Genomic DNA, 26,107 nt, shown 5'->3' on the forward strand with positions numbered 1-26,107 from the left:
CCGCAGGCGATGGGCAAAAGTGTCAAAGTGCTAAAGTATGTTCAAAGATTCATAAGATTAAATGCAAAAGCCTATCCCTTTCTGCTAGCACGGAGGTATGTGAAGCTATCTGGAGACAGCCGAATTCTGGCAATAATAGCTGAGCCAAGTCTCTAAACACTTTAGGCAGAAAAGAACAAAATGTCTGGATACTAGGAAGAATATAGCGAATAAATTTAACGTTATTTAGCATTTAAAGGGATTTTTTAAAATAAAAAGACTAGTAAATTGTATAGAGTATGGAAATATGCAATACGGTATTTCAAAAAGTTAGAAGGTATTCACCTATTATTTCACTTATACGCATTCCAGACTACGCCCTGTGTGTTCGGCCAAGACGACTGAACCTATTAGGTCCTGTTCGAAGGAAGCGAGCATCGTGAAACAAAAAGAAAAGCCTAAGTCTAGTCCTGGCGCCGAAGCCTTTGTGTTGATGCACATTTTTTCATGTAAATAATACTATTGGTGTTATTGTTTCTTGTATTTATTCATGTATTATGCTGGAAGTTGCCTTTTGGTAGCCCTTCCATTGTTGCTTGCCTGTCTTTCTTCCGGGCTCTTTTAACCTGCTTTCTGGCTTTGGTTGGTCCTGTTTGCAGGTATGTGGCTGTGGAATGGCTTACAAGCCGCTTCCCTGTTTTTTCCAGACCATCCTTTTGGCCTAAGGGGCGACTGTAGCTGCATCCGACTTTCCTTCGTCTCCTGCCTTATCTCTGATTATTATCCTTTTAGCTCAGGAACTGCCTCGTTCACGAAGTACAGCTGCTTGTAAGTGCATTCTTAAGCTCAATCAAACTGGATGCTGGGCGAATATGCATTGAATTAAGTGGGCGAAATTCGTATTGGCTCTTGGGCTAGAAAGGCACCAGAGTCTTATGATTAAAATGCCCCGAGCCCGGAATCCCCTATGCCCATAGGTGCATTCCGCTGCAGAATTTAAATGTCCCTTCACCCGAGTGCTTGCGTGTGTGCGCTCGACGTTCAAGTGAAACTTAAGAAAAAAGCCAGACCGCTCGGAATTCTTTTTTCTGTGTCCGCCTTCCGGGCCGTATTGTTTTTGCTGGCTAAAGCCGTGCAGACATTTGGACCCAACTACTTGAAGTTGTATGCCCCGTTTCCTTACTTATTTTTCCCTTTTTCCTTTTTCTTTCCTTATGGGACTTTATGGCGCACACGTGTGGGTTCCTTTGGGCGCATATTGAAAACCCAGCATAGTTATGACTTTGAAACAAACGAAGCACATTTCCTTCTTAGCCCTCAACGTAATGGCAGGTCCCAGGAAAATAAGAGGCTGGAAAAAGCGAGCGTGAATAAAACTGTTATCGGTCTGCGTGCTCAAAAGCGCACTTGATTGCTCAAATCCTTTGTGTATCCCCTTTTAAGCCTTCTGTTTTCCACCAAGACACCAACCAACGCCAAAGCCACAGCATCAAAAAAACTACCCCGGGAGCAACTAAAAGGGGAAAAAAGTCCCCCAAGTCGACGTCTCAAGCGGCACTTCTTCCGCAAAAAAACCAATTAACTTCTGCTGAGACAAATGTTCAAGCCAAGGATAGGAAACGAAATTTGCATGACTACAAAATTAAAAACTGCTTTGGGGGACAGAAAATATTTGGAGGATACATAGTTATACTGCTTACTTTGCACACCCTGGCAAAGGGTATATTGATACTAGTGAGAAGTTGGCTTAGCAATTCTGCAGTATGTATAATCTTTGTAAAATCGATGTTTAATTAAAATCTAATCAATAGCAGAGTAACGATATCTGATAGCAGAGCAAGAATTCCACGCCTATTTATTCTAAAGAACAAAATAATGATTGAACCGACTTTTGAGCCATTGAATTGTTTACCAAAGCGTTCTCAGCTTTATTACAATTACTATTCTATTTTTGATCACATCCTTACATCATTCTGTTTGTAACTCGTAAGTTACATTTTTTTTTGGTCAGTCGTAGTCCATTGGTTTCTTTTTGATGACGTCTTTGGTGGCCTTTCGGTGATTGGCCGTAAGAAGGTACAGCTTCTTCAGCATATTATCCGCCTCACCCGTGGTCATGGCAAACACCTGGACCATTCCCGTCTCATGAACACGGGCCGCCACCCCGGGAACTGCCTTGTCCACGTAGTAGACATACTTCATATGGGGCTCTGGAGAAAGAACGCTTAACGCAGTGAACACCGGCAAAGAGATCCCAAATGGAAAGTGGGCGCAGGAAATGAGACGCAGATGTAGAAGCTTGTTTGAGGGGTCGGCTTTGAAGTTCGCCCTCCCAAGGGTCCTAAACATCAGATCCCTTTGTGTTTCCGCAAGCATCGCATGGCCTCTTCCATTGATTATCAAGACACTGCCATCGGACCAAATCCAGGCTATCTGTGTGGCCTCATACCGGATTTGGATCACATCGATGTCGTTATTGTAAACGGCGTTTCTTAGGAACCTAACCGTATTTTGCAGATCCAAGTTCTTATTCATACTCAGTGTGCAATACATTTTGCAAAAATTCATATCGACGTGCATGCGAAATTCCTCGACCTTGCGCCTTTTGGGACGCCTTAGGATTCTAATCCTCTGAAGGCACTGGTCCAAGTGATCTGGCAGAGGCGGAAGCAGAAGACATCTCCTCAAATTCTCCACCGATTTTGATCCAAACTGCTGGTTCCACTTTGAGCGGAGTCTCTTAGCTTGGGGGTCCCGGAACTCCGTCATGGTTTGGTCAATGATGTACTCGAAGTCCTCGAGGAAAACTGTGAAGCTGTTCTGCCATCCAGTCTCCGCTGAGACATTTCTGTTGCTTTCTCCCAGGACTCGGGGCTTCATTTGGTCCTTGCTGATCTCGGTTTCGAAGTCAATGGCCTCTGGTTCTGCATCAGTTTGATTGTTGGAACTGTCCTCATAGATGAGGAGTTGCAATTGTTGGGAAATGGTTTCACTGCATTGCTGTACCCAACTCTGTGTAGCTTCCTCAGCCTTGGGCCTCGGGGGTAATGTTTTAATGTCTTTGACCTCGAGGATAACTGGCTTTTCTGGTTTTTCCACAATGAATTCAGTTGCTTTCTCTGGTTCCTTTTCTGGAATATTTTCAACGGAAACCTTTTCGTTGGGTGGGGGTTTCCACAACTCAGGCTCTACGGAATCAGGTTTCTGCGGCATTTCGAACACCTTTGGAGAAAACTTTTTCCAAACATCCTTTTCCTGGGAGATAAGATCCTTGGGCTTTAGTAACTCAAGCAAAAGATCCCGATTCTTCTCATGTTCCCTTGCTAGGCTTAATAACATATCAAACTCTTCTATATCACTGTGGGGTTCGTTGAGGCCCTCCGATTTTATCCATTCCTTGATTGCCCGCTGCTCTTCGATTCCAATGGTGAAGCTAGCAAAGGCGACATCTTCATTGTCCAGAATCCGAGGCTTCTTGGCGTCACTATCGACGTTTCCCTTTGAATCCGATTCTTCTATATCATTATGGGATCCGTTGATGGCCCGCTCCTCTTCGATTCCAATGGTGAAGCTAGCAAAGGCGACATCTTCATTGTCCAGAATCCGAGGCTTCTTGGCGTCACTATCGACCTTTCCCTTTGAATCCGATTCTTCTATATCATTATAGGATCCGTTGAGCCCCTCCGATTCTATCCACTGATCCAAGACCCGCCACTCATTTTTTCCGACTTTCCTCCCAAAACCAGTTTCAAAAGAATTCTTTTTATATAGGTTTTTGTTAACTCGAACTGTTTTCGGAGGAAATTCATTGGAGTTTTGAGATTCCGTTAAACTCGGAGGTGGAGTTTTGGAAGCCCCCGAATACTCCATGCAAAACAAGGATATATAGCATCCGAGGGCTTTATAAGCCCCTTCTTCACATCCATATAGATCTTCCAAATATCCTCTGACGACAGCAGATCTGTATCATACTCATCCACCAAAGTCCCCTTGATGGGTGTCAGCGGTGAGGGTTCTGTATCGACGGTAGGTTTGGAACAGTTTGACGCACATTTGGAGATATTTTTCCTTCGTTGGGGCATCGTCGACTCTTGATAATCCTTGATGAACTTGGAGGTGGCATTTGCCAGTTTTTGGGAAGCACGTTAGAATTCTCCTCGAGTCCAAAGTCCGGAACAACATTGTCGATGCGGAACTTGGAGGGTATGGGGTTTGGGTGCGGTTCATTTACGGTTCGAAAAGCGCTGAATATGAAATTAAATTGATATTAAATATGACTGTTTTTTTTTAGTTCTTACCTGGAGCACGGCCTTTGGATATCATATTCCGAAAAGCCATCTTGATTGTAGATGGGTTCTGTGTTTTTTTTCTTAGGATAGTTTACCGCATCACCGCTGGCCATTTTAAGAAACTGTTGGTCATCATCTACATCAAATAAAGAAGTACGTGGCATTTTGTTCGAAATGTAATCGTACTGAATTTTTAGATGCCAAATTTTTCCACGCACTCTACAACTCTATGGGTGGCAACCTTAAGTTATTTGTTTGAAATATATCCTATCGGAACGACAGAATTGTATATTATCGTTGTGAAAATTATTAAACTATTTAAATAAAATTTTTATCATATATTGTTTCTATTGGGTTAGGTTTTTACTCGTAGAGTAAAAGGGTATACTAGATACGTTGACAAGTATGTAACGGGCAGAACGAAGCGTTTTCGACCATATAAAGTATATATATTCTTGATAAGAATCAATAGCCGAGTCGATATGGCCATGTCCGTCTGTCCGTATGAACGTCGAGAACTACATAAGCTAGAAAGTTGAGATTAAGCACGCAGACTCCAGAGACATAGACGCAGCGCAAGTTTGTTGATTCATGCTGCCACGCCCACTTTTACGCCCACAAACCGCCCAAAACTGCCATGCCCACAATTTTGAAAAATGTTTTGATATTTTTTCAGTTTTGCTTTAGTCTTATGAATTTCTATCGATCTGCCAAAAAAATTTTTGCCACGCCCAATCTAACGCCCACAAACCGCCCAAACCTGACACGCCCGCACTTTTTGTTTTGATATTTTTTAATTTTTGTATTAGTCTTGTAAATTTCTATCGATTGGCCAAAAAACTTTTTGCCACCCCCCTTTCTAACGCCCACAAACCACCAAAAACCGTCAGTGTTGAAGATTCTCCTTCGCACTTCCACTAGCTGAGTAACGGGTATCAGATAGTCGGGGAACTCGGTTATAGCGTTCTCTCTTTTTTGGTTTGATTCCGTAACGTAACCCATTCGGAGCCCGGGTCTTTAAGCCAGCTTTACTTGGGGCAGCCATTGCATTTGAATTTCTATAAATTTCTCATTTTCCATTTAGTTGCAATGGCACGCTACAAAATATAAGCAAACGTTTGTTTTCAGCTCAAACTAAATCCCCCAAACATTCTTGCAATGTTTTTAAGGCTGTTTTTCTTTAATTTGAAATGCTGCAATATATTTTTGTGTGGTGTGGTCTCGGAATTTGAAACTTATCTTTCACAGCCTACATTGTACAGCAGCTGAAAGTAAGTACCACAGCTACAAATTCGAGACATTGGCCGTAGTAGAGACGCTTACCGTTTCGTTACGTAAACCGTTTCATCTTATTACTGATAGTTCTGCTATTGCCAAAGTTAAGGTGAATACAGAATTAATACCTCAGGTAGCTCGTTGGTGGATCAAGATCTTGGACTACGATTGTGAATTCATTCACCGAGATGGTAGCAAAATGGCTCACGTTGACGCCTTGAGTCGTACTCCGGACTTAAGTTCTCAGATACCTCTAGATGAAATAGTACGCACTATAATAACTGACATTGACGACTGGCTTTGACTATGCAACTACATGACCAAACGCTTGCTGAGATTATCGCCGTCTTAAAGGGTCAACGACATATGGATCAGTCAAAGCAACTTCAAGCTGATTACGTCATTGAAAATCACCTTCTGTATGCAAAGTCGAAAATGGAAAGGCTTTCGTTGTTCCAACGGCAGTTAGGTGGCGTACAGTACGGACAAGTCACGATGATATAGGGCATTTTGGATTCGACAAAACCACCCCGGGAGCAACTAAAAGGGGAAAAAAGTCCCCCAAGTCGACGTCTCGAGCGGCACTTCTTCCGCAAAAAAACCAATTAACTTCTGCTGAGACAAATGTTCAAGCCAAGGAAAGGAAACGAAATTTGCATGACTACAAAATTAAAAACTGCTTAGGGGGACAGAAAATATTTGGAGGATACATAGTTATACTGCTTACTTTGCACACCCTGGCAGAGGGTATATTGATACTAGTGAGAAGTTGGCTTAGCAATTCTGCAGTATGTATAATCTTTGTAAAATCGATGTTTAATTAAAATCTAATCAATAGCAGAGTAACGATATCTGATAGCAGAGCAAGAATTCCACGCCTATTTATTCTAAAGAACAAAATAATGATTGAACCGACTTTTGAGCCATTGAATTGTTTACCAAAGCGTTCTCAGCTTTATTACAATTACTATTCTATTTTTGATCACATCCTTACATCATTCTGTTTGTAACTCGTAAGTTACATTTTTTTTTGGTCAGTCGTAGTCCATCGGTTTCTTTTTGATGACGTCTTTGGTGGCCTTTCGGTGATTGGCCGTAAGAAGGTACAGCTTCTTCAGCATATTATCCGCCTCACCCGTGGTCATGGCAAACACCTGGACCATTCCCGTCTCATGAACACGGGCCGCCACCCCCGGGAACTGCCTTGTCCACGTAGTAGACATACTTCATATGGGGCTCTGGAGAAAGAACGCTTAACGCAGTGAAGACCGGCAAAGAGATTCCAAATGGAAAGTGGGCGCAGGAAATGAGACGCAGATGTAGAAGCTTGTTTGAGGGGTCGGCTTTGAAGTTCGCCCTCCCAAGGGTCCTAAACATCAGATCCCTTTGTGTTTCCGCAAGCATCGCATGGCCTTTTCCATTGATTATCAAGACACTGCCATCGGACCAAATCCAGGCTATCTGTGTGGCCTCATACCGATTTGGATCACATCGATGTCGTTATTGTAAACGGCGTTTCTCAGGAACCTAACCGTATTTTGCAGATCCAAGTTCTTATCATACTCAGTGTGGCAATACATTTTGCAAAAATTCATATCGACGTGCATGCGAAATTCCTCGACCTTGCGCCTTTTGGGACGCCTTAGGATTCTAATCTCTGGAGGCACTGTCCAAGTGATTGGCAGAGGCGGAAGCAGAAGACATCTCTTCAAATTCTCCACCGATTTTGATCCAAACTGCTGGTTCCACTTTGAGCGGAGTCTCTTAGCTTGGGGGTCTCTGAACTCCGTCATGGTTGGTCAATGATGTACTCGAAGTCCTCGAGGAAAACTGTGAAGCTGTTCTGCCATCCAGTCTCCGCTGAGACATTTCTGTTGCTTTCTCCCAGGACTCGGGGCTTCATTGCTCCTTGCTGATCTCGGTTTCGAAGTCAATGGCCTCTGGTTCTGCACAGTTTGATTGTTGGAACTGTCCTCATAGATGAGGAGTTGCAATTGTTGGGAAATGGTTTCACTGCATTGCTGTACCCAACTCTGGGTAGCTTCCTCAGCCTTGGGCCTCGGGGTAATGTTTTAATGTCTTTGACCTCGAGGATAACTGGCTTTTCTGGTTTTTCCACAATGAATTCAGTTGCTTCTCTGGTTCTTTTCTGGAATATTTTCAACGGAAACCTTTTCGTTGGGTGGGGGTTTCCACAACTCAGGCTCTACGGAATCAGGTTTCTGCGGCATTTCGAACACCTTTGGAGAAAACTTTTTCCAAACATCCTTTTCCTGGGAGATAAGATCCTTGGGCTTTAGTAACTCAAGCAGAAGATCCCGATTCTTCTCATGTTCCCTTGCTAGGCTTAATAACATATCAAACTCTTCTATATCACTGTGGGGTTCGTTGAGGCCCTCCGATTTTATCCATTCCTTGATTGCCCGCTGCTCTTCGATTCCAATGGTGAGCTAGCAAAGGCGACATCTTCATTGTCCAGAATCCGAGGCTTCTTGGCGTCACTATCGACCATTCCCTTTGAATCCGATTCTTCTATATCATTATGGGATCCGTTGATGGCCCGCTCCTCTTCGATTCCAATGGTGAAGCTAGCAAAGGCGACATCTTCATTGTCCAGAATCCGAGGCTTCTTGGCGTCACTATCGACCTTTCCCTTTGAATCCGATTCTTCTATATCATTATAGGATCCGTTGAGCCCCTCCGATTCTATCCACTGATCCAAGACCCGCCACTCATTTTTTCCGACTTTCCTCCCAAAACCAGTTTCAAAAGAATTCTTTTTATATAGGTTTTTGTTAACTCGAACTGTTTTCGGAGGAAATTCATTGGAGTTTTGAGATTCCGTTAAACTCGGAGGTGGAGTTTTGGGAAGCCCCCGAATACTCCATGCAAAACAAAGGATATATAGCATCCGAGGGCTTTATAAGCCCCTTCTTCACATCCATATAGATCTTCCAAATATCCTCTGACGACAGCAGATCTGTATCATACTCATCCACCAAAGTCCCCTTGATGGGTGTCAGCGGTGAGGGTTCTGTATCGACGGTAGGTTTTGGAACAGTTTGACGCACATTTGGAGATATTTTTCCTTCGTTGGGGCATCGTCGACTCTTGATAATCCTTGATGAACTTGGAGGTGGCATTTGCCAGTTTTTGGGAAGCACGTTAGAATTCTCCTCGAGTCCAAAGTCCGGAACAACATTGTCGATGCGGAACTTGGAGGGTATGGGGTTTGGGTGCGGTTCATTTACGGTTCGAAAAGCGCTGAATATGAAATTAAATTGATATTAAATATGACTGTTTTTTTTTAGTTCTTACCTGGAGCACGGCCTTTGGATATCATATTCCGAAAAGCCATCTTGATTGTAGATGGGTTCTGTGCTCTTTTTCTTAGGATAGTTTACCGCATCACCGCTGGCCATTTTAAGAAACTGTTGGTCATCATCTACATCAAATAAAGAAGTACGTGGCATTTTGTTAGAAATGTAATCGTACTGAATTTTTAGATGCCAAATTTTTCCACGCACTCTACAACTCTATGGGTGGCAACCTTAAGTTATTTGTTTGAAATATATCCTATCGGAACGACAGAATTGTATATTATCGTTGTGAAAATTATTAAACTATTTAAAATAAAATTTTTATCATATATTGTTTCTATTAGGTTAGGTTTTTATACCCGTTACTCGTAGAGTAAAAGGGTATACTAGATTCGTTGACAAGTATGTAACGGGCAGAACAAAGCGTTTTCGACCATATAAAGTATATATATTCTTGATAAGAATCAATAGCCGAGTCGATATGGCCATGTCCGTCTGTCCGTATGAACGTCGAGAACTACATAAGCTAGAAAGTTGAGATTAAGCACGCAGACTCCAGAGACATAGACGCAGCGCAAGTTTGTTGATTCATGCTGCCACGCCCACTTTTACGCCCACAAACCGCCCAAAACTGCCATGCCCACAATTTTGAAAAATGTTTTGATATTTTTTCAGTTTTGCTTTAGTCTTATGAATTTCTATCGATCTGCCAAAAAAATTTTTGCCACGCCCAATCTAACGCCCACAAACCGCCCAAACCTGACACGCCCGCACTTTTTGTTTTGATATTTTTTAATTTTTGTATTAGTCTTGTAAATTTCTATCGATTGGCCAAAAAACTTTTTGCCACCCCCCTTTCTAACGCCCACAAACCACCAAAAACCGTCAGTGTTGAAGATTCTCCTTCGCACTTCCACTAGCTGAGTAACGGGTATCAGATAGTCGGGGAACTCGGTTATAGCGTTCTCTCTTTTTTGGTTTGATTCCGTAACGTAACCCATTCGGAGCCCGGGTCTTTAAGCCAGCTTTACTTGGGGCAGCCATTGCATTTGAATTTCTATAAATTTCTCATTTTCCATTTAGTTGCAATGGCACGCTACAAAATATAAGCAAACGTTTGTTTTCAGCTCAAACTAAATCCCCCAAACATTCTTGCAATGTTTTTAAGGCTGTTTTTCTTCAATTTGAAATGCTGCAATATATTTTTGTGTGGTGTGGTCTCGGAATTTGAAACTTATCTTTCACAGCCTACATTGTACAGCAGCTGAAAGTAAGTACCACAGCTACAAATTCGAGACATTGGCCGTAGTAGAGACGCTTACCGTTTCGTTACGTAAACCGTTTCATCTTATTACTGATAGTTCTGCTATTGCCAAAGTTAAGGTGAATACAGAATTAATACCTCAGGTAGCTCGTTGGTGGATCAAGATCTTGGACTACGATTGTGAATTCATTCACCGAGATGGTAGCAAAATGGCTCACGTTGACGCCTTGAGTCGTACTCCGGACTTAAGTTCTCAGATACCTCTAGATGAAATAGTACGCACTATAATAACTGACATTGACGACTGGCTTTTGACTATGCAACTACATGACCAAACGCTTGCTGAGATTATCGCCGTCTTAAAGGGTCAACGACATATGGATCAGTCAAAGCAACTTCAAGCTGATTACGTCATTGAAAATCACCTTCTGTATGCAAAGTCGAAAATGGAAAGGCTTTCGTTGTTCCAACGGCAGTTAGGTGGCGTACAGTACGGACAAGTCACGATGATATAGGGCATTTTGGATTCGACAAAACCACCCCGGGAGCAACTAAAAGGGGAAAAAAGTCCCCAAGTCGACGTCTCAAGCGGCACTTCTTCCGCAAAAAAACCAATTAACTTCTGCTGAGACAAATGTTCAAGCCAAGGAAAGGAAACGAAATTTGCATGACTACAAAATTAAAAACTGCTTAGGGGGACAGAAAATATTTGGAGGATACATAGTTATACTGCTTACTTTGCACACCCTGGCAGAGGGTATATTGATACTAGTGAGAAGTTGGCTTAGCAATTCTGCAGTATGTATAATCTTTGTAAAATCGATGTTTAATTAAAATCTAATCAATAGCAGAGTAACGATATCTGATAGCAGAGCAAGAATTCCACGCCTATTTATTCTAAAGAACAAAATAATGATTGAACCGACTTTTGAGCCATTGAATTGTTTACCAAAGCGTTCTCAGCTTTATTACAATTACTATTCTATTTTTGATCACATCCTTACATCATTCTGTTTGTAACTCGTAAGTTACATTTTTTTTGGTCAGTCGTAGTCCATTGGTTTCTTTTTGATGACGTCTTTGGTGGCCTTTCGGTGATTGGCCGTAAGAAGGTACAGCTTCTTCAGCATATTATCCGCCTCACCCGTGGTCATGGCAAACACCTGGACCATTCCCGTCTCATGAACACGGGCCGCCACCCCGGGAACTGCCTTGTCCACGTAGTAGACATACTTCATATGGGGCTCTGGAGAAAGAACGCTTAACGCAGTGAAGACCGGCAAAGAGATCCAAATGGAAAGTGGGCGCAGGAAATGAGACGCAGATGTAGAAGCTTGTTTGAGGGGTCGGCTTTGAAGTTCGCCCTCCCAAGGGTCCTAAACATCAGATCCCTTTGTGTTTCCGCAAGCATCGCATGGCCTTTCCATTGATTATCAAGACACTGCCATCGGACCAAATCCAGGCTATCTGTGTGGCCTCATACCGGATTTGGATCACATCGATGTCGTTATTGTAAACGGCGTTTCTTAGGAACCTAACCGTATTTTGCAGATCCAAGTTCTTATTCATACTCAGTGTGCAATACATTTTGCAAAAATTCATATCGACGTGCATGCGAAATTCCTCGACCTTGCGCCTTTTGGGACGCCTTAGGATTCTAATCCTCTGGAGGCACTGGTCCAAGTGATCTGGCAGAGGCGGAAGCAGAAGACATCTCTTCAAATTCTCCACCGATTTTGATCCAAACTGCTGGTTCCACTTTGAGCGGAGTCTCTTAGCTTGGGGGTCCTGAACTCCGTCATGGTTTGGTCAATGATGTACTCGAAGTCCTCGAGGAAAACTGTGAAGCTGTTCTGCCATCCAGTCTCCGCTGAGACATTTCTGTTGCTTTCTCCCAGGACTCGGGGCTTCATTTGCTCCTTGCTGATCTCGGTTTCGAAGTCAATGGCCTCTGGTTCTGCATCAGTTTGATTGTTGGAACTGTCCTCATAGATGAGGAGTTGCAATTGTTGGGAAATGGTTTCACTGCATTGCTGTACCCAACTCTGGGTAGCTTCCTCAGCCTTGGGCCTCGGGGGTAATGTTTTAATGTCTTTGACCTCGAGGATAACTGGCTTTTCTGGTTTTTCCACAATGAATTCAGTTGCTTTCTCTGGTTCCTTTTCTGGAATATTTTCAACGGAAACCTTTTCGTTGGGTGGGGGTTTCCACAACTCAGGCTCTACGGAATCAGGTTTCTGCGGCATTTCGAACACCTTTGGAGAAAACTTTTTCCAAACATCCTTTTCCTGGGAGATAAGATCCTTGGGCTTTAGTAACTCAAGCAGAAGATCCCGATTCTTCTCATGTTCCCTTGCTAGGCTTAATAACATATCAAACTCTTCTATATCACTGTGGGGTTCGTTGAGGCCCTCCGATTTTATCCATTCCTTGATTGCCCGCTGCTCTTCGATTCCAATGGTGAAGCTAGCAAAGGCGACATCTTCATTGTCCAGAATCCGAGGCTTCTTGGCGTCACTATCGACCATTCCCTTTGAATCCGATTCTTCTATATCATTATGGGATCCGTTGATGGCCCGCTCCTCTTCGATTCCAATGGTGAAGCTAGCAAAGGCGACATCTTCATTGTCCAGAATCCGAGGCTTCTTGGCGTCACTATCGACCTTTCCCTTTGAATCCGATTCTTCTATATCATTATAGGATCCGTTGAGCCCCTCCGATTCTATCCACTGATCCAAGACCCGCCACTCATTTTTTCCGACTTTCCTCCCAAAACCAGTTTCAAAAGAATTCTTTTTATATAGGTTTTTGTTAACTCGAACTGTTTTCGGAGGAAATTCATTGGAGTTTTGAGATTCCGTTAAACTCGGAGGTGGAGTTTTGGAAGCCCCCGAATACTCCATGCAAAACAAAGGATATATAGCATCCGAGGGCTTTATAAGCCCCTTCTTCACATCCATATAGATCTTCCAAATATCCTCTGACGACAGCAGATCTGTATCATACTCATCCACCAAAGTCCCTTGATGGGTGTCAGCGGTGAGGGTTCTGTATCGACGGTAGGTTTTGGAACAGTTTGACGCACATTTGGAGATATTTTTCCTTCGTTGGGGCATCGTCGACTCTTGATAATCCTTGATGAACTTGGAGGTGGCATTTGCCAGTTTTTGGGAAGCACGTTAGAATTCTCCTCGAGTCCAAAGTCCGGAACAACATTGTCGATGCGGAACTTGGAGGGTATGGGGTTTGGGTGCGGTTCATTTACGGTTCGAAAAGCCTGAATATGAAATTAAATTGATATTAAATATGACTTTTTTTTTAGTTCTTACCTGGAGCACGGCCTTTGGATATCATATTCCGAAAAGCCATCTTGATTGTAGATGGGTTCTGTGCTCTTTTTCTTAGGATAGTTTACCGCATCACCGCTGGCCATTTTAAGAAACTGTTGGTCATCATATACATCAAATAAAGAAGTACGTGGCTTTTGTTAGAAATGTAATCGTACTGAATTTTTAGATGCCAAATTTTTCCACGCACTCTACAACTCTATGGGTGGCAACCTTAAGTTATTTGATTGAAATATATCCTATCGGAACGACAGAATTGTATATTATCGTTGTGAAAATTATTAAACTATTTAAAATAAAATTTTTATCATATATTGTTTCTATTGGGTTAGGTTTTTACTCGTAGAGTAAAAGGGTATACTAGATTCGTTGACAAGTATGTAACGGGCAGAACGAAGCGTTTTCGACCATATAAAGTATATATATTCTTGATAAGAATCAATAGCCGAGTCGATATGGCCATGTCCGTCTGTCCGTATGAACGTCGAGAACTACAAAGCTAGAAAGTTGAGATTAAGCACGCAGACTCCAGAGACATAGACGCAGCGCAAGTTTGTTGATTCATGCTGCCACGCCCACTTTTACGCCCACAAACCGCCCAAAACTGCCATGCCCACAATTTTGAAAAATGTTTTGATATTTTTTCAGTTTTGCTTTAGTCTTATGAATTTCTATCGATCTGCCAAAAAAATTTTTGCCACGCCCAATCTAACGCCCACAAACCGCCCAAACCTGACACGCCCGCACTTTTTGTTTTGATATTTTTTAATTTTTGTATTAGTCTTGTAAATTTCTATCGATTGGCCAAAAAACTTTTTGCCACCCCCCTTTCTAACGCCCACAAACCACCAAAAACCGTCAGTGTTGAAGATTCTCCTTCGCACTTCCACTAGCTGAGTAACGGGTATCAGATAGTCGGGGAACTCGGTTATAGCGTTCTCTTTTTTTGGTTTGATTCCGTAACGTAACCCATTCGGAGCCCGGGTCTTTAAGCCAGCTTTACTTGGGGCAGCCATTGCATTTGAATTTCTATAAATTTCTCATTTTCCATTTAGTTGCAATGGCACGCTACAAAATATAAGCAAACGTTTGTTTTCAGCTCAAACTAAATCCCCAAACATTCTTGCAATGTTTTTAAGGCTGTTTTTCTTCAATTTGAAATGCTGCAATATATTTTTGTGTGGTGTGGTCTCGGAATTTGAAACTTATCTTTCACAGCCTACATTGTACAGCAGCTGAAAGTAAGTACCACAGCTACAAATTCGAGACATTGGCCGTAGTAGAGACGCTTACCGTTTCGTTACGTAAACCGTTTCATCTTATTACTGATAGTTCTGCTATTGCCAAAGTTAAGGTGAATACAGAATTAATACCTCAGGTAGCTCGTTGGTGGATCATTGTGAATTCATTCACCGAGATGGTAGCAAAATGGCTCACGTTGACGCCTTGAGTCGTACTCCGGACTTAAGTTCTCAGATACCTCTAGATGAAATAGTACGCACTATAATAACTGACATTGACGACTGGCTTTTGACTATGCAACTACATGACCAAACGCTTGCTGAGATTATCGCCGTCTTAAAGGGTCAACGACATATGGATCAGTCAAAGCAACTTCAAGCTGATTACGTCATTGAAAATCACCTTCTGTATGCAAAGTCGAAAATGGAAAGGCTTTCGTTGTTCCAAGGGCAGTTAGGTGGCGTACAGTACGGACAAGTCACGATGATGTAGGGCATTTTGGATTCGACAAAACCATTGCACGGATTAAACAAAGATTCTGGTTCCCAAAAATGCAAAAATATGTAAAGCACTACATATCATCATGCATTGAATGCTGCTACTACAAGTCGAAAGGTGGAAAACCCGAAGGATGTATGCACTACATCGACTCCGATCCAATACCATTTCGAAAACTTCACATAGACCATCTGGGACCCTTCATTCCCAGCAAACGAGGATTAACCCATATTCTGGCTATATCTGATCCGTTCAGCAAGCCCCTAACCGTAAAAGCAGTAAAAAGTACGAAAACCGCACCCGTACTGAACATCCTTAGTGAAATATCAAGTTATTTCGTTTTGCCTAGCGTTATTATATCCGACCGTGGAACAGCGTTTACTTCAAAGCAGTTTGAAGATTATTGTAAGAACAACCAGATCCAGCACATCAAAAACGCCGTACGAACACCTTGAGCAAATGGACAAATAGAGCGTGCGAATCAAACAATCCTTAATTATGTACGGACTATGAGTGAGAACCCGAAGGATTGGGATCTATCTTTACATAATCTTCAATGGAGTGTCAATTCACAAAAGAATGATACGTCGGGATTTATTTACTATTAGTATTATTCATTAACTTTTAATTGTAAGTAGGATTATATTCTGGGCCTTCACTGTACCATGCTGTTTTTAAGTTGGCACTATGATGCTACCTTCGACTGTACTTAAGTAGGTCAGGCCTGGGTTTTGTTCTTCGCAACGAATTAATAGAGAATAGATTTAATATAAATAGCTGCATTACTAAAGACTTGAAGAGCCAACAACCAAAAAAAGAAATACAATGCCTTGTTTACATAATATATCGTTGCAAATAAGAGAGACAAATTTTATGATATCATTTACATGTTGTTTTCTCCCACGAAAATACTTTCTCCGGCAAAATTCTTTTCGTTTCATGTTTAGGACTTGATGAATGTTTAAATTGTTTATATATTTTATTGAGGTATTGCATTGGATGAGTGGCTTGAGTATTATTTATGGTTTTAATTTTGATAGAGTAAAAGGGTATACTAGATTCGTTGAAAAGTATGTAACAGGCAGAAGGAAGCGTTTCCGATCAGGATCAATAGCCGAGTCGATATGGCCATGTCCGTCTGTCCGTCCGTCTGTCCGTCCGTCTGTCCGTATGAAAGTTGAGCTAGAAAGTTGAGATTAAGCATACAGACTCCAGAGACATAGACGCAGCGCAAGTTTGTCGATTCATGTTGCCACGCCCAACATAACGCCCACAACCCGCCCGAAGCTGCCATGCCCACACTTTTGAAAAATGTTGTAATATTTTTTAATTTTTGTATTAGTCTTGTAACTTTCTATAAATTTGCCAAAAATATTCAACGGCTCGAAAAGTTTCTCAAAATCCTTAAGGAGAGTGGCTTAACACTTCGCTATGACAAATGCAAGTTTCTTCAATCGGAGATAACGTTCCCTGGACACATCGTAAATAAAAACGGAACTACCCCGGGCGACAATAAGGTTAGTAAAATTTTAAAGTTCCGACAAATGTCAAAGAGGTCAGACGATTTTTAGGTCTCACTGGATTCTTTCGAAAGTTTGTGGAAAACTACTCCTTAATCTCTAGGTCCGTAACTCTACTTTTACGGAAAACTGAACAAGAAACATTTGATTGGACGAATGTTCAACAAGAAGCTTTCCATGAACTCATCGGAAACAACAGAATTGTATATTATCGTTGTGAAAATGATTAAACTATTTAAAATAAAATTTTTATCATAGATTGTTTCTATTGGGTTAGGTTTTTATACCCGTTACTCTCTAGGCCCCTAACTCTACTTTTACGGAAAACTGAACAAGAAACATTTAATTGGACGAATGTTCAACAAGAAGCTTTCCATGAACTCATCGGAAAATTGTGCTCTGTACCAGTACTGGTTTTATACGATTTTACAGAGAATCACGAGGTCCACACCGACGCTTGTGCTGTGGGTCTGGCAGGAGTGCTGCTACAGTCACATGATCAAAAGGATTGGCGACCTGTTTGTTATTTTAGCCGACAGCTAAAAGTCAGTACCACAGCTACAAACTCGAGACATTGGCCGTAGTAGAGACGCTTACCGTTTCGTTACGTAAACCGTTTCATCTTATTACTGATAGTTCTGCTATTGCCAAAGTTAAGGTGAATACAGAATTAATACCTCAGGTAGCTCGTTGGTGGATCATTGTGAATTCATTCACCGAGATGGTAGCAAAATGGCTCACGTTGACGCCTTGAGTCGTGCTCCGGACTTAAGTTCTCAGATACCTCTAGATGAAATAGTACGCACTATAATAACTGACATTGACGACTGGCTTTTGACTATGCAACTACATGACCAAACGCTTGCTGAGATTATCGCCGTCTTAAAGGGTCAACGACATAAGGATCAGTCAAAGCAACTTCAAGCTGATTACGTCATTGAAAATCACCGTCTGTATGCAAAGTCGAAAATGGAAAGGCTTTCGTTGTTTCAAGGGCAGTTAGGTGGCGTACAGTACGGACAAGTCACGATGATGTAGGGCATTTAACAAAGATTCTGGTTCCCAAAAATGCGAAAATATGTAAAGCACTACATATCATCATGCATTGAATGCTGCTACTACAAGTCGAAAGGTGGAAAACCCGAAGGATGTATGCACTACATCGACTCCGATCCAATACCATTTCGAAAACTTCACATAGACCATCTGGGACCCTTCATTCCCAGCAAACGAGGATTAACCCATATTCTGGCTATATCTGATCCGTTCAGCAAGCCCCTAACCGTAAAAGCAGTAAAAAGTACAAAAACCGCACCCGTACTGAACATCCTTAGTGAAATATCAAGTTATTTCGTTTTGCCTAGCTTTATTATATCCGACCGTGGAACAGCGTTTACTTCAAAGCAGTTTGAAGATTATTGTAAGAACAACCAGATGCAGCACATCAAAAACGCCGTACGAACACCTTGAGCAAATTGACAAATAGAGCGTGCGAATCAAACAATCCTTAATTATGTACGGACTATGAGTGAGAACCCGAAGGATTGGGACCTATCTTTACATAATCTTCAATGGAGTGTCAATTCACAAAAGAATGATACGTCGGGATTTAGTCCGATTGATCTCGTTTTTAACTTCAATGCTGTTGACGTTGTGCAAAACCATTTAACGGCAGCTATACAAGCAGATCTGGAACATGATACGAAGAAGGACTCTGTTATCGACAACCGAACGCAAGCTGTCGCTGACATCGCATGCGAACGAGCAAAATGGAAGCACAGATTCGACTTTAAACATTCTAACCCTTCTATTTATTCCATAGGTAACCTCGTAGTCATTGAAAATGAGCCGGCTGCAACGGAAGAATCACGCAAGTTAGAACCACGATACCGAGGACCCTATCAAGTTGTCAAGGTCCTGAGAAATGATCGCTACGTCGTCGGAGATATCCCCGGAATACAGATTACAGGACGTAAATACAGTTCTGTGTTCTCCTCTGACAAGATGAAACCATGGTGCGCTACTATTCCCGAGCTGGATGTATCTGATGACGTAGAAGACCGAATCATTATTCATTAAATCTAATTAAACAAAACCGTTCATTTGTTGTTCCCACTTAACTCAATTTTTAACCTAGATCCTAATTAGATGACATGTAAAATAGAAAAATATTAATAGAAAAAAAAAACAAAAAAAGTAAACTCCAAGAACTTATTTGTACATTCTAATCTTATTTTGTTCTTTTAATTATTATTATTGCGATTTTATATAATATTATCATTATTATATATATATTTATACCCGTTACTCGTAGAGTAAAAGGGTATACTAGATTCGTTGAAAAGTATGTAACAGGCAGAAGGAAGCGTTTCCGACCATATAAAGTATATATATTCTTGATCAGGATCAGTAGCCGAGTCGATCTGGCCATGTCCGTCTGTCCGTATGAACGTCGAGATCTCAGGAACTACAAAAGCTAGAAAGTTGAGATTAAGTATACAGACTTTAGGGACATAGACGCAGCGCAAGTTTGTCGATTCAGGTTGCCACGCCCACTCTAACGCCCACAAACCGCCCAAAACTGCAACGCCCACATTTTTGAAAAATGTTTTAATATTTTTTCATTTTTGTATTGGTCTTGTAAATTTCTATCGATTTGTCAAAAAACTATCTGCCATGCCCACTCTAACGCCCACAAACCACCAAAAACTGTCAGTGTTGAAGACTCTCCTTCGCACTTCCACTAGCTGAGTAACGGGTATCAGATAGTCGGGGAACTCGGTTATAGCGTTCTCTCTTTTTCAGTTTGATTCCGTAACGTAACCCATTCGGAGCCCGGGTCTTTAAGCCAGCTTTACTTGGGGCAGCCATTGCATTTGAATTTCTATAAATTTCTCATTTTCCATTTAGTTGCAATGGCACGCTACAAAATAAAAGCAAACGTTTGTTTTAGCACAAACTAAATCCCCCAAACATTCTGCAATGTTTTTAAGGCTGTTTTTCTTAATTTGAAATGCTGCATATACATGTGGTGTGGTCTCGGAATTTGAAACTTATCCTTCACAGCAATTGTGCATGTTTTGTATAAGTAAAATATCCTTAAATTGCGGACTTAAGCTTTTAGTTTATCTTTAAATTATCTAGAAGCTTTTAAACATTTGATTTAAATGACAGTCAATTTGTTTAGAGAGATTTGAAGTTGAGTATTTGTATTTACCTTTTGAGTCGTATAAAAACAAGAGAGAACTATATAGTCATGTTTTACGACTATCAGATACCCGTTATACAGCGAATAAGTATTTCTTGTGCTGGTCTCTGTCTCTCGAGTCTGCATGCTCATACACAACTTTCTAGCTTTTAAGCTTATAGTTTCTGGGATCTCGACGGACGGACAGACGCATGTACTGTACGAGTAACAGGTATAAAAATATATTGTTTTAATATTACAATTCACAATTAAGCACTTGTAATGGAATATTCATGTTGATTTCCCATTCCATATTCTTGTATTATTAAAGTAGCTATTGCGAAAATACGCCATAGATATACCATAACTGTGCCACTCAGGCACGTAGTATTCATTCATACACCATCTAAAAGCCGCATTTTCCCATCAACTGCCAACAATCTCGGGTACTTCCCAAAGTCGCCACACATAAATGAGGACCTCAGCTTCCCTGGATCCGCTTGGATCCCCCTTACCACACACTAATGGCACTCTGGTGCTGCTAGCAAAGTCTAAAAATCCGACCAAAACTGTTTGCCATCGCTTGACTCTGTCGCCGCCGCAGGCGATGGGCAAAAGTGTCAAAGTGCTAAAGTATGTTCAAAGATTCATAAGATTAAATGCAAAAGCCTATCCCTTTCTGCTAGCACGAAGGTATGTAAAGCTATCTGGAGACAGCCGAATTCTGGCAATAATAGCTGAGCAAGTCTCTAAACCCTTTAGGCAGTGTCCAAGTTACGGGGTTTGGAATGTCACCCGATCTCCGCTCCCTCTTACGCTCTCTCGCTCTTCACCACAGAGTCTCCAAGGAGTCTCCGCTGCGCTTGGGAGAGCCTAGCAAATTAGAATAATATTTTCAGTGTAAAAACTATTACGATCGAATAAACATACGCCCGGTCGCGCCCGCGCAACTAAGAAAAGTCAAGTGTTCGCCCTTTCGAGTGTTTTCTATTTCAGCCGATTTGGAAAATTTCAGGACAGCAACCCCCATCACACCCAACATTTCTGATCCATTCGAGCCCGATCACCTGGATTTTCAAGTTTGTCCACCAGCAAACAAATTACAAGATAAGTACGAAATCTCCATTCCTTTTAATTGCCGGTCTGCAGCAAAAGGATCGAAAATCCAATTTCGTTCAATTTGCTGTAAGATTTATTGTCAAATCTAACGGATTTCTCCGAAAAAAGGCAATTAAAGAAAAGTACTTATTCTTTTCCACGGGCGCCGCCATATTACCCACCGTTCTCCTTTTACCCTCATTCGTGAAAATTTCTAAGTCCAAATTTCCGAATATATTTTAATATTCATCCAGTCCGAAAAGTGCAAAATTCCAAATGTGAAAAAGTGAAAATAATTTGTGCCAAGTTCAGTGAAAATTTCTAAGTCCAAAGCTCCGCCAAAAGTGGCAAAAATTCTGTTCTCGTTTCACTGTGTCCAACGCAAGCCAAATTCTTTTCGCAACACATTTATGCTTTAACTCCGCAGTCCTATTAATACAATTTGCTTTGCTATCGAAAAAACAAACAACACATACCCTCTGGCCATTCCAAATAAAATATTAGTTAAACATTTACCCGCCAGTTTCATATATTACATATATTACATCAAATATATTACATCAACATATATGTGGGTTTTATTATAAATGTGGGTTTATTATTATTAATATAAGTTTTATTTGAATTTTGTAACAAATAATATAGGATATTGAAATTAATCGTCACCGTCGTCGTATTGTTGTCGATCTCGTAGCCACACAGGCAGAACGCACAACTTCCTTCTTCTCCGAGCAAAAAACAACTCTCCTCTCTACCGCTGTCGTAAAGCACTTCGCCCTCGTAGCGTTGCGCTTTTTCTCCTCGTTGATCGTCGTGTTTGCGAATTCGCCACCTCGCTAATTCGCCATCATCTTCATCTCGTCGTTGTTATCGTCGTTGTCGTTGTCTAGGGATCAGCTGTTTCATACTAGTGGGATTAGGGTAAACAGCCAAAAACCAATCCCACATATATTACATTAACATATACTACATCCATATACATTGCATATATTACATCCACATATATCAAATATACTGTAACGTATCACATCCAATAATTAAGTCAGGCATGGTGTTCGATGGGTATCGAGCGCACGCGAGCGATGGTCCGGCTGCTGCTTGTCGGTAAAAGGGGGTGGGGTCTTGCTGCGATCCCATATTGCTTATTTCGGATTATAATACTTATTTTCGCGTGCTAGACAAGCTAACCTGATCCGGAAGTAGGAGAACTCACATTACAGACAACTAGAAGAGGAAAACATGTTCAAATGGTTATCGCCAAACCGATCTCGGCCAGCCTCCGGTGTTGTTGGAGGCCTTCGCTGACCCGCCCTGTCAATGGCCATCTCATCATCATAATTTTCCCTGATGGCCCCTTCTGAAACCTAAGCTATTCGCAAGGGCCTCATGCTAGCTGCGGCAAAAACTTAGAGAATTACCACATTATAAATTGGATTTTATTACTTGTACATATAAACATTCTTAAAACTGGCATATAAGATATATAGGAACGAAAGTGCAACAAGATGAATTTTTGCATATAATTAAATTATTGGTTTTGGAATGTACGAAAAGTGAGGATTAAAAATATAAAAAAAAAATTACAAGAAAATTACAAGATAATAATATGCGTGAATTAAAATAGTGACTGTTTCGGATTTCGCTCAGTGTAATTATGTTTATTTCTTTTGCATTTCCTTTATGATTCTTTACGTTAGTATTTATTTAAGCGTTTCAAGGATAAAAAACAATAGGGACATCTACGTTAATGCCCTTAGGGGTGAACTCACTTTAATTTGGCCAAATAATCAATATGGTTTTTCTTTGGTGACTCACCCTTTTCTCTTGTAACTTCCATCGGAGAAAGCGCTTTCGGCGACGGCACCTATTTCTTTGGGAGTAAAGTTTTTCTTTTTGATTATAAATATAAAAATATTGATTACTTCGCACACATTCTTATGAGGTATCCCTGTTATTTTTTTCTTCCTCTCTTGTTAAAGTTGGGACATTTTTTTCCGTGTGGCTTACAAATTTAACACAAACATAAAACACAAAGCAAAGAAATCAGACACTCCTCCTCACAATTATTTGCGCATTACATTTCCACAATAATAAAAATTCTTAACCTAATTTACAAAACATAATTATCTTTTTTTTTCCCGTAGTTAGGTTTTTCTCCTGTTTTTTTTTTTGATTTTTTTTTACTTTCTTTAAATTTGCCCTAAATGCGGGTCTTATATTATTTATTAGTTTTAAATCACGTTCAGCGCATTCGCGAGCGGATCGGACTTTTTCTTTCGATTTTCAATCTTTATGAATACATGCTGCTGGCGAAGCGCGCGAGCCAACTGACAAAAATCCACTAATCGGCGGCTACTTCTTCCGCGGTCCGTTGGCCTTCCTTGGTCGCAGATTTTGCCCTGCCCTTTTTGGGTAGCTGCAGCCGAAGATTCTCCTTTTGTGTACTGACAAAAAAACTACAATTGCTAGCGCTGCCTGGCTGCAGCGCATCTTCCTTCCGGATCAGTATGCTGGGTTTATTTTGTTCTTTTAAAACCCTGCACGAGAGTTAGGCGATAAAAGTCTGGGTATCTTAGCCCTTTCCCATCCACTTACCCCAGCTTTCCCCGGTTCAAACTATTTGCCAATCTGGTTCGCCTCTGGGACTTGCACTTATTTGGTTTAAATTGCCCACAAACACCAAACGAACTTTCTCCGCCGATCTTAAACTTGAGAATGGCTGCTGATAACGCCAGAATAAGGCGGCAACCTAGCATCTGCCAGATTTGTAGAGATTTTTCTCTCTCAGGAAATCTGACAATTAGCCCTGTAAGACCCGTGATCCTGCCGCTAATCCCTTCACGCGTTATGCAGGTGGCGCACGCCTCGCAATATGACACCTAGATGGCGTTGCAGTTTTAGCTCTGCCGCAAGTGCCACAATACATTACATATATTACATCCACATATATTACCGACATACATTGCGCATATTATCTGCATTCCTTTAAACATATACCACAGTGTAAATTGTTTCCCGTCGGCAAATCCAAACCACAAATAAAATTTATTCCAAGTGCCGACGCGGAAAAGGTGTTTTGTTTTCCTTCAATTTTTCAATATTAATTAAATTATTTTTCAAATTAAAAAAAAAATTTTTTTAAAAAAACTACAAGACAATAATTTTTTTTAATCCATAAATAAATAATACGCCCGCCAAATATAAGTCGTTCACCCGACAAATATTTTTTCCTGTATTGCTTGGATATTAATTTGTGTTTTCAGTCACCGACTATCTCTCTTCGAGTGCGGACGTCTGTGTCTTTCCAATTGCAAGTGCTTTGCTTATCGCGAAATTACCATCGCCCAGCTTATCGCCTTTCCATTGATCTTCTTTTCACCGCGCACGTGCAAATCCAAAAAAACACATTTTCTTTTTTCAATAAATTTGTTAACCATGGCCCCCGGGCCACCCAATTTAGGGGATAATCGCTTTGCCAGCCTCAGCGTTAGCCCCAAAGCTAAGAAAAAAAGACCATTTCAGAAACTACCAGTTGACTTCCCAGACCTCCCTGAAACACAGTGCAAGAATCCGAGATTCTTAATAGTCTCATCAATAAACTCTCCGAAAACCATATCCGAGTATAACTGCTTTGCCGTCCATAGAGCCCTTATGTATATCAGCAAAGACATCATATCCATCTCTAATCTTCGCGATGGTAGCCTTCTCCTGCTGGTCAACTCCAGGGAAATTAGTGACAAATTCACCAAAGTGACCTCTTTACCCGGCTTATGCGAAATCGAGTGCAAACTCCACAACACTCTTAACTTTGTCAAAGGCACCATTTATGCACCCTGCCTTATTAACATTCCAGAAAACGAAATTGTTGAGGAACTAAAATCTCAAAATGTACACAGCGTCTTTAAGTTCACCAAAATGATCGACGGCACTCCCAAACCATTTGGAAAAATCCTCGTAACGTTTGACTGTTTTACTCTTCCCAGTAAACTAACCGTTTCCTGGCACACAGTTAAGGTTTCAGAATATATACCCAACCCGATGAGATGTAAGTCTTGTCAATTATTGGGCCACACATCAAAGCACTGCAAGAACTCAGCCGCCTGTGTATCATGCAATCTTACCCCCCACCTTCCCGTGCCCTGCACTCGCATTTTCTGTGCAAACTGCGCCGGCGGACACCCAGCTTCCTCACCCGAATGTCCACAATATCAAACACAAAAACAACTTCTTCACATCAAAACAAGCAAAAAATTCAGTTTCCGTGAAGCTCGTACGATCCTAAATCAACAGCAAAACACAACAACTAACTCCAAGCCTACCTACTTGACCGTCGCAAGCCAGAACCCAGCACCCGCTGTTCTTATCACAAAAACCCGAAACCCAGACGCGATTACAAACACCGACTTGCCCACCAGCTCGGCAAAAGTACCAACTCCTCTCTCACCAACATATCCCACTTCTCGTGCCAACTCTTTGAATCTCGAAGAGAATCTTACTTCCTCACCAAGCAACTCTGCCAAAACTGATTTCTCTTACTCTAGCCCAACTAGTAAACTAAAAATATGTATGGAACGATCTCGCGCCCTTAGGGAGGAAGCAAATGCTCTAATCGGACAAACCTACAACGACGACAACAATATATCAATGACCTCAAGATCCAACTCAAACGAATCAATTGCTTCACACACCTCAAACCTACAAACAATAATCAACACAACAGACTCAGACGACACTATGGATGATACCGACTCTTAGTCTCGATCCTCTCACCCTTACTATCATATACACATACTCATACACACCACAAATAAACAATAATATAATACAATAAAATTTAATCATGACAATTACTATATTACAATGGAACATCCACGGTATTTTCAATAATTACAACGAACTAACACTACTTATAAAAGACTATGCTCCCGACATTGTATTTTTGCAAGAAACCAACCTTCCATGTAATTTTACAAATTTTATTTTCCCCAAAGAATATACTGGTTATTTTCAAAATTTTTCTTATAACACCTCAGCCAAACAAGGTATAGGTGTTCTTATTAAAAAGAACGTCCCACATACATACCGTAA

General features: G+C 41.2%; 2 pseudogenes; both read right to left on the reverse strand.

Moving 5' to 3' along the window:
* Nucleotides 1-2,001: 2,001 nt before the first annotated feature.
* LOC122756578 lies at nucleotides 2,002-4,183 on the reverse strand (annotated as a pseudogene).
* A 7,002-nt stretch (nucleotides 4,184-11,185) lies between these two features.
* LOC122756577 lies at nucleotides 11,186-13,365 on the reverse strand (annotated as a pseudogene).
* Between the last annotated feature and the right edge of the window lie 12,742 nt (nucleotides 13,366-26,107).

The sequence above is a fragment of the Drosophila santomea genome, unplaced genomic scaffold (genome assembly GCF_016746245.2).
Source record: "Drosophila santomea strain STO CAGO 1482 unplaced genomic scaffold, Prin_Dsan_1.1 Segkk24_quiver_pilon_scaf, whole genome shotgun sequence".
Taxonomy (NCBI): Eukaryota; Metazoa; Arthropoda; class Insecta; order Diptera; family Drosophilidae; genus Drosophila; species Drosophila santomea.